At 49.0% G+C, this 13,495-nt stretch overlaps 1 long non-coding RNA gene across 2 annotated transcripts in view; it reads right to left on the reverse strand.

The window, feature by feature from the left end:
• Positions 1–748: 748 nt before the first annotated feature.
• The window catches only part of LOC311446187, a 46,446-nt gene continuing 33,699 nt past the window's right edge, over positions 749–13,495 (reverse strand). Inside the window, exon 3 of one of the 2 annotated variants that reach the window (XR_014698795.1) lies at positions 749–4,364. This is a non-coding gene — a long non-coding RNA (uncharacterized lncRNA). Of the gene's footprint in view, positions 4,365–8,403; positions 9,199–13,495 lie in introns of those variants that run through there. The other variant, XR_014698796.1, reaches the window with a different exon arrangement.

A 13,495-nucleotide genomic window follows, 5' to 3' on the forward strand; every position in this document is an offset into this window, starting at 1 on the left:
GGACTCGGGGGGTTATTTACTACCTGGGCTGGCTGCTGGCAAGTCTGGGGAGGACTTGGAGCCTCCCGCGAGTACCCTCTGGGTTTGTGGTATGCCCCGGGCTATCTCCCGGATTATGGAGTTTCCATTGTGTTTTCTGGGGGAGATTAAGAGGAAAAACGGTGTCGCAAATCTCAGTCGGTGCCATATGACTCACTGCTTGGCTCAAGCCAGCCCACGTGTCCCCCACCAAGGCACCAGCCCAGAGGCTCAGCACCACGCTCTTTGCTGCGGTGCTTTGAGATGCCAGGGACAGCCCAGGCTCCCCCAAACCCACCCTTCCTTCATCCCCCTGGCCAGCCCCGGAGGCTTTGTTCTGCCCGCTAGGTAGGATAGGAACTCCTCGCTCTGTCCCGAGACGGAGAGCAAGAACATGACGTCCACCCAAAAAACCCCAACCCTGGGAGTCATCTGTCCTGGCCTGGGATCAAAGGCTCCGTTCCATTTTTAACCGCTGCCCTGCCCCACCTTACTACAGCAGTGCATCCAAGCATGTTTTCCCATCATTTCATTGTGTGCCAAAGCATAAACAAAGCCACCCCCTCGGTCCGAGGGAAGGATGCGTTCTTGAGAACTGCGAACCGTCCTCTACAGATAAGTGCCTTTCCCACTGCGGGCTGCGACGGCTACTGTAAACCTTGACCGAGCCAGCTTTCCTGAGCTTACACGACACGACGGCAGGCCACGGGAGATGGATGGCTTTATTTTTGTTAAGGACAAATCTACAGATGTTGGTTTTAACCGAAAGGGGGAAAAAAAACATTCCACGAGTGATTGAGAAGCAGTGGGAGGGGGAAGAAAGAGCAGTCCAGAGATGCATACGGACAAGTAATATATACAAAGCGCTTAAAAATAACGCCAGTGGGAGCTGACATCATTTGTGTACTAACAGCCTGCTTGTGCGTGGCTTTGTGTAGCTGTAGGAGGGGCAGCAGCACACGCTGGTCCCCAGATCCTCACAGGGGGATGCTTTATGTTGGGCTGAACCTGATCCCCCCATCCCATGAGGACAAGATTGGAAATCCCCCTGGTGGGAAGGGTCGGAGGGATGCTCAGCCCGGCCCAGGGAGCGCAGCCAGCCCCGCTGCTCAAACATCTCTGGATCCAGCTTTCATCCCACCGCCACCACCCACCACGGCTTTGAACAGAACCAGCAAAATCCGCACTTGGACATCGTCATTAGGAGTTGCCTTGTTCCAAACTGTGTCCTAATTACGAGCTCTCCAGAGCTCAAAATGGTGCAATAGCAGATCCCGTAAGCAACAGCATTTTTCTATGGCTCCATCTGAGCGGCTGTTTTCAGATCCGTGATGGAAGGAGGCAGGGCAGATGTTCCGACTGAGGGAGAAGCGGAGAGCACTGCTGGTCTAACTCCATTACTGGATCTGGCTCCAGGCCATGATCCACAAACTCCTGAATTTTTCATTTTGGAATATGTACTCCAGTTGTTTCTTCTCTGTTCCTCAGTTTCCCCAGCTGGAAACGGAGACAACAGCACAGCCCTACGCTAGAGTCGTGCTGCAGATGTGTTAGCAGAGTAACGCTTGCAAAATGCCTTCCAGATTGTACTTCAGACCGCTTGGGGGAAATAAGTGACCTCATTTTACACGGAGTCCCACTCCATAATGTCTTTGCTCTGGTTGCAAAATGCATGTCTGACGTCGCAGCTCTGATCACTGACGGCTGAGCCTCAGGCGAGGGGCTCCTTGCCACGAAGCACCGTTCCTCGCACATCCCAGCACAGAGGGAGGATGCCTACATAAAACCACCACTGCTCTCCCATCTCACAGGCTGCTCGCACACTGCAGACGCCAGCATCCTACCTGACGGAGCCCCCAAATAGACGTGGTGGTGCAGGGCGGCTCTCGCACCCTCCCGGACTCGCCCAGCCATCAGCAGGGGCTGCCAACGAGGCTGGCAAGCAGCCAGGCTCTCTGGTGTGTTTGTGTGCATCAGCCACAGATACCTGACTACCAGGAAATGGAGTGAGACCATCAACTCATTACACATAAGCCATCAGATGGTAACAACTTTCAGTCGCTGGTATCGACTTGAGCTGCAGTTGAAAAGGCACTGGTGAGATGAAAGGCTCTGTATCCCATTACTAATCCCCTGAGTTATCCAGTCCCCCAAATTTTGTGGAAGTTTTAAGTTTCACCATGAAATGTTCATAAAATGAAATGCACATTTGTTGCCAGCTCTGCTTATTCCTGTCCAAGCGTTTCCTCGGGCTCCCTCCCTGCAAGCGTTAGCAGCAGAGGCTGTGCCGCCGCTGGAGGCTGCTCCTCCGTGCCCACCTCCGGGGCTCCCGGCGCTCCCTCTGGCCTCCTCTTGGGAAACCTTGAGCATCAGGGTGCCCACAGTGACCCCTGTCAGCTTTCCATAGAGGAGCAAACACTCCTCAAAGGGCTTTTTGGGAAGTTAAGGTCTTCCTATATACATGCAAGGGGTCTGGGACCCGCAGAAGCCCGGGGGCCAGTCCCGCTGCCTCCCCACCAGCCCTATGCCCACGTGGTGGCCATCGCCTCGGCCACGTAAGCTGCCGGCTACAGCTCTGTGCGTCATGTGTTTGGGAATCTTGCTTACATTTTGGAGGCCTGTGTCATACAGCTGGACCCCAGCAAAAAAGCTGGGAACAATGTGGGAACAGCGGCAGAAACATTCATGTCCCACTGGAAAGCCCTTTTTTATCCTTTCCCCAAATCTATCCCACCCCCAAAGAGGAAGGCAAACACAATGCTTATTAGCAGCAGGGAAATCTCTCACACATTTTCTCCAGCTACAGACTAGGGGGCAAAGCCCATTTACATTGCTCACATGGCGCGGAGCATCTTCACACCCATGCAAAGGCTGCTTCTAAATCAGAAACAGCCCCACTAAATACGGGCATGGCAGAAACCAAGCTAGCCTGGGATATTGTTGCTCAAGAGAACAACCTCTTCCCAGGGAGATAATGAAGAGCAAAACAGCCACAGGAAGAGCAGCAGTTGTACCAGGACCGGATGAGTGTCGCTGCATCCGCTGGGAGTCTTTTTTGGAAGCACAGCGTCCTCCCTCGAGGAAGGGTGAGAAGCCGTCTGACAGTTGCTCAGCGAAGCGTTGTGGTCATCCGGGGGAATTCTGCACATGCCCCAGCGGTGTGTCACTGCCCACAGCCACGTCCCAGCTCTCCAGCTTCTCCCTGCGGACTCGCAGCCGGCTGAGCGCTCACGCGGGGGTTTTCTACCAAGGGACCCCCTCGACAGCGCTCACCAACCAAAATAGCTCCTTGCTTTTCCTCCATAAGGCTCGTTTTTGGTCGTGTTGTGCCCAGAGACACCGATTTTATGGCTAGCACCACCACACCTGCAAATTACGATATTCTGGGTTGCCTGCATGCATGTGGGCAGAGCTGATGACAAGGCTGAGAGTGCTGGCAGGCCGACGGCTGGCACGGTTGTTAGAATGAGCTGGATTTCAGCCTCCTTTTCTTCACAGCTCTCTTGTGGCCTGTCCCTCCTCTGGGGAAAGCTCGCCAAGCTCACCCCGCAGTACAAGGAACAGAAGGAGGGAGGCAGGGGAAGCAGGGGCAGGGCAGCTGCCCATGGGCACCCGAAATTGGATGCAGTGTGAAAGCCAGTCCTTGGGGTGCCATCTCACTGCCAACCAAAAGCAGTCTAAAATCCAGCCTTCTACCTGGATTCCTCCCATCAGTGCTGCTTCATCGCCCCCTCTTCTTCCGTTGGCATGAGCACCCAACAGGCGAAGTGTCTGCGTGGACCCAGGGATGGATCCATCACCACCAAGAATGGCTGTCTCTCTTTAAAATGAATGATTTTGGAGTAAAGTCCCAATCCTGTAACATTTTAGATATTTAATGGAGCCCTCTAAGATCTGGCTCAGCACCAAGGCAGCCAAGAGGGTTCTCTGTTTTGATAGCAGAGATGCTTAGGGAAGGGTTGTTCGATAGCTGGGGCTCGTGTCTCCTCCTGTTCAACAGCTCAGCTCCGGGCACACACATCCATCCGAGGTCAAAGCCAAGCGCAAAAGCAGCAATATCAGCATCTGGCCCCGAGAGGGGAGTTTCACTCCTCCAGTGCTCGTGGCATTTCTCTGCTTCTTCCAGAGACGTGTGGCTCCTTGCGGAGAAGCCGTGGCTCCGCAAACATCTCGCTCAGCGGTAAGGCCAGCTTATCCCATCGCACTCCCCCTCCTTTCCCCATCAGCAGCCACTCGCTCCCAAATCCCAGTCACCCCTCAATTATGCCAATCCAGCTGTTTACGGAGCCACAGGGTGAATCAGCCAAGGGAGCTGATCCTGCAAAAAATAACCTCGCAGAAAGAAACTAGAAAGAAAAAGAAAACCCATTGAGTAAGAAGGGGCCTTAACAAGAATTGTAAAAATCCATGGGGCAAGCTGGATTTTTAAAGGGTAACTCAGTATTGCAACTACTGCCCTCACATCTGTTTACTGTTATCCCAGCACAAGCGAGGTTCCGGATACCGGCACTACAGGGGCTGAGGCATAATAACACGTGGCACTTGGCTTTTCTGCTCCTATTAGAGCTGATTACCACTGTCTGAGCTTCAGAGTTGTTGATCATATTGGGGGGCGGGAGGGAGAATAGAAGAGAGAGAGGCTCTCAAATTGTAAAGGGAAAAGACTTGGGAGAGGTTTCCATAAGCAGCTTTCAAGCATCACCTTTTAAATACCTTGCAGCTACATTTTCTAACCCTGATTATCTTTATCTGGTTATCTTTAGGGAGAAATGCTGTGTTCATGAAACCCTGAACACCCCCGTGTTAATCTTACAGGTAATGGGAGACATTTGGCACTAGAGAGGTGGGGGAAGCGAGGGGAGAAGAACAGAGCTCGTAGGCAAATCGCTGAGACGGAGCCACTTAAAAAAATACATTTTTCTTTGCATGGAATAACTTGATATCAACACAAACCTCTGCCCCTCAGCCCCTCCTCTCCATTTCCCCAACACAGACATTACTTTTCTGAAATAAAAATAATGGATTTATGGAGGCATATGGCCAACAACAGCACAAGTTTGCATTTTAGAGGGTGAACTCTTCTCCTACTGAAGACTGTTTTGCTCAGGTGATGGTCCCATAATCACCGTCCCACCCATTCAGGGGGAACACAAGCAGCCCCTCTCCATCGTAGGGAAATCTGCCTTCTGCTCGCAGTTGGCAGGAGGAGTCTGGTTGTGGAAAGATGAGAGCAAAAAGGCGGAAGAAGTGGATTTCTGTGTTGTGGGACACTTTCAATTTACTTAGTTTGATCTCCAAGTTTTCGTGGTCGTGCTGAACAAGATCATGTTTGAGTTTCCCAAATGACTAGAAAGGGAAAGCTTGCTTGTTCTTTTGCTCTGTGCTCACAGGGTTTACCACGGAAATCTATGGCTACAACACAAACATCCAGCAGCCAGAGCAAAGGAACAAGCCGAAAACCACCACCACATATCATCTCCCACAACAAACACTGGTTAACAGGAAGCCACAACAACGGGAAGCAGAGAACAGCGGTGGTCTCCACGGTTACACGATAACCAAGAAATCAGAACATGAAAACACAATGACCACAACAAACAAGTAGCCGGAGACTTGACAAGCACGAGAACAAACCCAACAGGCAGAGAGGATGGCTACAGCCTGCAAGCAGCCCCATCGCTTACAAGCACGTCAAGCCGCAGTCAGCCAAATCCACAGCATATCCAGCACAAAACCCTCCCAATAACCAATCTCAATCCACCAGCTGAGAAACCATCCAATCTTACGACAAAATTAAAATGAGACTCTAAGATATTTAAAGTCATTACCCTATAAAAGGGGACAAACACATGGCGTATGATAGCAAAGGACTTGATGCAATTGTCTGCATTTCACCAGGACCCTTAGCCATGATTGGCACTGGCTAGCTGAGGAAATTAAGGACACATCAGTCAGTAAGTGGAGGAATGCTCCTTGTTTTCAGCATACGTGCTTCGGATTTTGAGGGGAGCTGGGTGACAGAAGCAGCTGGGGAACTCCCTAAGAAAGCAAAAATCAACCATCAGATAAATACAGGGACCACCTCTGGATATGTGGAAGGATGACTGGGCACAGAAAGGCTCACTGGTTGTGCAGAAGACTAAGTTAGCATTAATATTTTTTTTTTTTTTCCTTTTTTTTTTTTTTTTTTTTTTTTTTTCCAGGACTTTGGTTTATATCAAAGCCACGAATGTCTACAGCCAGGCAATTTCTGGCCCTACACAAAACAAAATGCCCAGTCTTTCCTCTGCTCTTTGATCAAACAACCAAAAGGGCAAAACGGCCCAGCATCCTGTAGAAACCTTTCTCCAGTGGGTTCAAAGAAATATCCCTGACATCAGCAACCCAGTGGATTGTCCTGTGCCAAGCCAGGGCAGCAAAGCGAGGTCTGACTGCCCCATTTCCTCCTCTCCTTGGGGCTGAGGGGGTGAACACCTCAAGTCCCTCTCAGTCACCGCAGGGCTTCCCTCTGCAGGAGACCATCACATGCAGCCACACCAGGTGAATCTGGGCTTCCCAGGGCAGCAGCTCACTCACAACTCGAGGAAAGGCCACAGCATCCCCCTTGGGTCGTAGCTTGCAGGGAAAGCACCGGCCCCTTTCTGCAGATGAGCTGGGAAAGTTCTCAGCTCCCTTATTCTGCAGTGGTTAGCTTCAAAAAAAATAAATGCTGAGTAGTTTAAAGATGAGATTGCATAAAGGCAGCGCCAACCCATGAAAGTTGCCTTCAGCTACTGGCATGGCTGCAGGCCCTCTTCTTAACAGAAGTTGGCCCTCACAGCAGGTCTTGGCTCTCCTGCTGTAAGGAACGGTAAATCTGATTTTCCTCTCATCTAGACAGCCAGGCAGGGCAACCTGTCCAAGACAAAATCCTAATCCAAGTTTATAAACCCAGCTTGGCATCAAGTGAGCCACATCTCGTGCTGCTACCATGCAGCTTGTCCAAGAAGGACGTGGGCTTCTGGAAGTCCAGAACTACAAATAAGAGGTAAAATTATTGCTTCTTCTGAATGACATTTCCAGACTGTAACAGGCTCAATTAGTTAACCAGACTTGTGTAAGTCATTCAAGGGGGGGAATTGGAGCAGGCGCGACAGGGTTTAGATACCTCTACACCTCTTCATAACCGGGACCTACCAACATGGTTGAGCCACATGTCCCAAGATCTTGGGAAGAGATATCAAGTCCTCAAAATGAGCAAAACCAGAGGTCTGGGACCAAGTTCAGTTTAAGGTCCCTGGTTGTTCCACCTTAAAACTGCATCAGAAAAGCCAGGATTACGAACTCTCAGAAACAAATCCCTCAGAGGCCCTCTGTGCACAAGCACGGTGGGGCATTCCTACTCCAGGGAGACGCCAACATTGCAGAGCGATGCTTTTCCCTTTGAGGAAGGGGTGCCAGACAAGAACAGCTCACTTGACATGGATTACACACCCGCAGCCCACAGCACCCTGAACTGATCCCGCTTCCCCAAGCCCGTAAGGGGAGCCCAGTGTGGATCCCCCCAGGGACATGGCCCAGGGACCTTTTTCAGTTGATTAAAGCTGGACACAAATGACACGACTATAGCATGCAGCACAGCTGTATACCACCTACTTGGGGGAGAACGTATTTCCTATTTCACCTCATTGGGGTTTTTCAGGTTAAATAATGATGCAGAATAAGAAGAAGGGAGAAATCTCTCTTCCAGCATCTTTATCTGAACTTTTGGAATGTGCTATTTTTAGCTGTCCTCCTGCCACTTGCAGCTTCACAATATAAATGATTGCTCTGGGCATCTTGGACTAAAACAAATTAATTTTGTAAGGAAAAAAAAGTGATTTCCAATGACTTAGTAACAGCATTTGACAGTCAAATAACTCAGGGCTTGGAGTCCCCAAGTGCCTATTGACACAGAAGTCAGAGCTGGCTTCCAGCGCATGAGAACTCTGAAAGGTACAGAATACCATAAAAACATGTTTTTCAAACTAAATAAATGACATCCTGTAATGCAAAAAACAGTTTTAAAACTCGCACACATCTGTCCCATTCCTCCCCTTGCTCTCACACTCGCTCTCCCTTCCCCAGAATCTATTTATTTCTCCCACTGGTCTCAGGATGTTTTGTTTCTTGTTTATCTATAAGCATATCCACTAATAGCTCTGGGAGATGGTGTGATTAGACCTGTGTGAATTTCTTCGCACTGCTTTTGTGGAAAAGAAGTCTTTCAGAACTGCAATATATCACAAATGCCTGTTGATATTGCTGACTTACATTTTTTTTTTTTTTTTTTTATTTTCTAATTTTCATTTACTGGTAACTCCCAAACCAACAAACTGACAAGTTTCAACACTTCCAGAAATATCATTTCAATTCGAAGAGAGTGCTTCATCCTTTTTTTTTTTTTTTCTTTTCACAGAGTTAAGTAGCATTACAATGTTAATACTATTGCCACTGAACCAGACAAATGCAAATTTGTTCCTCTTTGGACCTTTTAAGCTTTCATTCTGTGTTAGATCACTGCCTTGTTTTTTCTTTTTTCATCAACAACTTACTTACTTTGTACAGGACTTCAACTTGCTTACTTTGTACAGAACAGCAGCTGAATGCATTGATGCTGAACTCTTTGTTTGTTTAAAATGGGCAGAAAAATGGAAATTAATGAAGAATGGAGGGCCACGTCCTGCCTTTTGTAAATTAGCTGCAAGCACCACGTCCCAGCAGAACCAGAACAGTCCCGTGAGCAAGAGGAAAACCTAGCCAGTAGCACTGAGCCCTGGTTCACTAAATCAGTGTATTTAGCTGTGGCAGGCAGAGCTCAACACCCTGGCACAGCCCCACGCACCCGCACAGCAGCCTGCAGACATCAGCCCGAGCACAGCCGCACCGAGCAGGAGGTGAGTGTTGCAGGGGACGCCGGGCTGAACACAAGCCAGCACAACGCTCTCAGCACATCCGATGCAAACCATTTATCCAAAAAAAACGTGGCCAGCAGATCAAAGAAAATCATTATCCACCTCTACTTGGCTCTGGGGGGCCTGTATCTGGACTAGAGGCTTTGGGTCAGGTAGTGAGGAGCTGGAGGGGGCCCAGCTACGCAATGTCCCGGCGATTTCACCATCTTCTCAGACTGGCACGGCGGTGCTGTGCTCGCACAGAGCCCTGCAAGCAAAAACAGCAACACAGCAAAGGGATGGAGGCCAAGCTCCAAATGTGGAAAGCAGGGGGCGTATGGGGGGGGGGGAGAAGACACGAAAAAATAAAACACCAAAAAACAAAGAATGTACCATTGCAAACGATGTTTCAATTAGCACCAGTAACCAGGAACTGTGTGACATGCACGGAGCACATGGGCTCCGCACGCAGCTGCGATCGTGGCACACAAGGGGAGAGTCAAGACAACATGCAGCGTGGCAAACAGCGTGGACCACGACCTCCTCGGGGACATGAGCTTCCCCGCTGCTCCCTGCTGCTCCCTGCTCGCACCTAGAGAGGCGAGGCGTGTGTCACTGCCGCCTGACTGCCAGCTGCAGCGAGAAACGGGGAGAAGCTCCCGGGTTTGATTCCTCTGCAGCCTCCCTGCTTGCCCCTTTCTGCAAGAAATCGGGAAATTGGGAAGTGAGAGGTTCTCGGTTGCCGGGCAGGCAATGCTTATTAGTCCTTTTGAATTCTGTCATACTCGTGGACTAGTCCCAAGTCAATACAAATCTTCCTCATTTAAATACCAGCAGATCAGGGTGTTTGAGATCTTCCACCAGGCAACATGTTGCTGGGGTGGGGGGGAAGAGCCAGACGCAAGAGGGACAAATCATGAACTTTTTTTTTTCTAATTTAAAATTGGGAAACTTCAATCAAAACCCAGCTGGTAGAAAAGGAGAGAAGTACACGTGCATTTTATCAAAGAGGTGTCTATTTTCCCTCGGCTTTCCAAATGTCATCAAAATAACAAAAACCCTTCCAATTCAAACCCTCCAGTCCTGCACGCCTTTGATGTAACTGTCCCTTCTGGCCTTACAAATCTGTGGCTTGCTACCTCGTACTTATCTGCCTATCAGTCTTGCTCCTGCATCCAGGTACATACAGATGTTATCTATCTGTCACATACCCTATGTGTCTAAATACATACGATATTCTCTTTCTTCTTTTTCCTTTTCACTGGGAAAGAGATAACAGGTAGGCAGACAGACCAACACATGTAGAACATTAGCTATAGGTCCCGTAAAGCTTATCTTATCAGCTTAATTTAAATCTTGACTCACAGCCTTTTGCTCTGAATCACAGGCTAGGCGAAATCTTTAATTCAGAAAATGTGGCACTGCGAGGAGAGCCCTGACATTTGGCTAAAGAGCCGACCGGCAGTGCTATCAGCTCCCCGACGCCTCGCTGCTGAAACCACAGACGAAAGGAAAGCAGCCGTCTGTCCCCCGAAATCTAGAGGCAAAATAAAAGGTTGAAAGGGAAAAGAAACGGCTCGGGATAAAATGGGAAGTTTTAGATCTCACAGGAGGAATGCTGCCGAAAATGAGAACCATTTGAAAGCTCTGGGGGTTATAAAGTGGAATTCCCACTCATACAGTACACAAGAGTTATTAAGTGTGTATATGAGACTCCTGTTTTACTTCATGTACATGATTATTTTATACAGGGAAGTTTGGAAAGAATTATAGACTGAGCCTGAGGCCAAGCCAAGAAGCAAGATGAGCAGCAGCAGCAGCTAAAGGAGAAAGGTTGAGCTGGCAGTGGAGAAGCAGCCGGCCAGACAAGGGTTATTTATAGTGCCTGGAGCATGGGAATGTTAATTGAAATCAATCAGTGGCCATGAGGACACTAAGTTGGAGTGTCAAGCTAGAGCAATTAAAAAGCCCTTCTCAGGGGACAAGCATGTTCTGACTTTTTTTTTTTTTCCCCTTTCCATGGAACGGAGATTAACCAGCCATTTACTTCAGAGCGGGGAGGACACAAAGCGGGTGCACTGCATGCATCGAAGGCAGGAGCTGAACTGAGCTACTACTGCTGTGGTCACCCCTGGCAAAGCACAGCCCCTTGCTGGGTGTTTCCATCAGGGGAAATAGTGGGTAGAGGACTCAGTGAAGTAACACACAGGAAAATAGGTGACTTGCCAAAAAAAGGGAGGAAAAAAGTTGCTTTAAACATGTATTTAAGCCCCATCCCCTCCTCTCTTTGGTGACATTGACACTTGGCTGATACCTGACCCGTGGCAGCAAAAGGACAGCCAAGAGTTTAAGGCATCCTTCAGTCATCTGCTGCTGTAACTGAACTGTGTCATAATCAAGCAAAAAATGGATTAAAAAAAGTAGGGACACTGGAGTGCCCTTTGTTAGGCATAGGAGAACAATATTTTGCTGCTCAGGCAAAAGAACTGAAACTGAAATCTGTTAAGAGGACAGCAAGGGGCTGTACCTCTGGTACTGCCAGCTGTCAGGCAAAGGAAGTAAAGGGAGAAAATCAGCACCTTCGGGCTCAACACCTTCCTCCTGGTTAAGCCGGCTGTCAAAAATGGCTTTGGTAGCAAGGCGACACGAAAATAGTGCAAGTGAAAAGGGAATCGATACGTATTTTAATTGCATTGTTCCCACTGTTGACAGAACGCTTCCCACGTCTTCGCCTTCAGCGAGGCAAGGAGAGCACTCTGTTAGCTCTCAGATAAGGCACGTGTGTGTTTTGTGTCCTTTTATTTATCCGGAAGATAAGCCCTGACTGACGAGGTTACAAATATTGGGAAATCCACAAACTGTATTTTAAGTGCTGCTGGAAGAGGAGGCAGAGCTGCAGGTAGTTTGGAAGGAGCACGAGGGGACCGCTCTCCCTCGGGAGGACCTGCCAAGCCAAGTGCCGCAGTCCTGAGGGAGGCTGGCCTCCAAACCAAGCCCTCTCCATGCCTCGGAGAGAAATCTCTGCCCACTCTTGCTGAAATACCAGCCATCCGTTATCCACTAAAGGAGTCCTACAGTGTAAAGCACCACCCATTCACACAGAAACTAATTACAACTTTTTTTTTTTTTTTTTTTTTTTTAAAGAAAATTTCTATACCCAGGAATGGCATTTTCAACCCTAGCACGGTGCTAAAAAGGAAGCAGATTATACCCATGAGTGCTCCAATTCCGTTCCTGGGAGCACCAATCCCCTACATATATATATGACCTGGGTTCCTTTGAAGCAGGACCTCTGGCAGGAAGGAAAACTGCTCCCAGAGCCTGCCTGCTCGCCCTGCTTTCCCCAAGCTGGTGCTAGGATTGCAGCTGGCCCCGCGTCCCCGGGAACGTGCAAGCCTTGGCCATGACAATCACCTCTGGATCATCTCTCCAGCACAGCTGGGTCCGCACATGCCAGACCTCAGCCCTGGCCAACGCTTTGTACATAATTAACCCTCCTGATGTTGCAACTTTAAGGAAGTTCAGCTGACTGCTGGCAGTAAAACACCCAGAATCTGCTGACACCAACGAATTACACAGCGAAGAAAGCTTCAGGATTTTCGGTTCGGCAACAAAGGGCGATTCTTTTCTTCCACCCACACTTTGGAATTTGGATGATGCCGTTGACTCAGTTGCATTACTCCTGCTCATCAGAGGAGGCTCACACACGGAGCACTTCCCAAGGTGCCTGCCTTACAAGCAGGTGCAATGACCACGAAATAAAGCAAACAGCAGCAGCAGCCACCAGGCTGGGGCTCGGCTTCTCAGCTCTCTGCTAGAAAAGCACCATAACCGATTTTTTTTTTGTTGTTTTGTACTAAGCAGCGACCAAATCAAGAACAACGGAGTGCAGTTTGGCATCGCTCGTGCAAGGATTCCTAGGACTGAGTCAGCAAAATAGTTTGAGCAACAGGAACAACTCGTGTGCTGCAGCTCACCCTGCTCCTTAAGGAAAGTCTATTTGCCGGAGATAAGTACATGCACGTACATACGTGCATGAGAAAGGAAGAAAACCTCTTTGACAGAGGCTTCTATAATTAAGCTGGGGTTTGTTTTACCATGGCACCCCCACCTGCTACCCCCGGCCACCCAAGTTGCTAACTGTTTTGTTGACTTTAGGCGTTTCCATTTTTTTTTTCATAAGCACAGTAAATTACAGAGGAATTTTCATATGAAAATCTTTCATTTGAAGAGATTTCCAGGACCGCAGGGACAGCGAAGTTTGCTGTTTACTGGCAGAACATGGGAGCACACATGATTTTGAGGGCATATAAAATAAGAAGTGCATTATTCCCAACGTTTCAGAAGGGGCAGTGGAGACTAAAGGGGAGAATAGCAACACGCAGCAAGATCAGGGCAAAAAAAACGCATGACTCCCTGGGAGTAGTGAGATCACAACTGTGTTAATTTCAGGCCAATTTACTTTCCTGATTCCTTGAATTGCATTTATTTTGCATTAAAGACCACGGAACTGGCACAGAGGCAAAGGAGTGGTGCTGCCTCTGCGTTACTTCTCTGTGAGCATC

The sequence above is a fragment of the Aythya ferina genome, assembly GCF_964211825.1.
Source record: "Aythya ferina genome assembly, chromosome: 17".
NCBI lineage: Eukaryota > Metazoa > Chordata > Aves > Anseriformes > Anatidae > Aythya > Aythya ferina.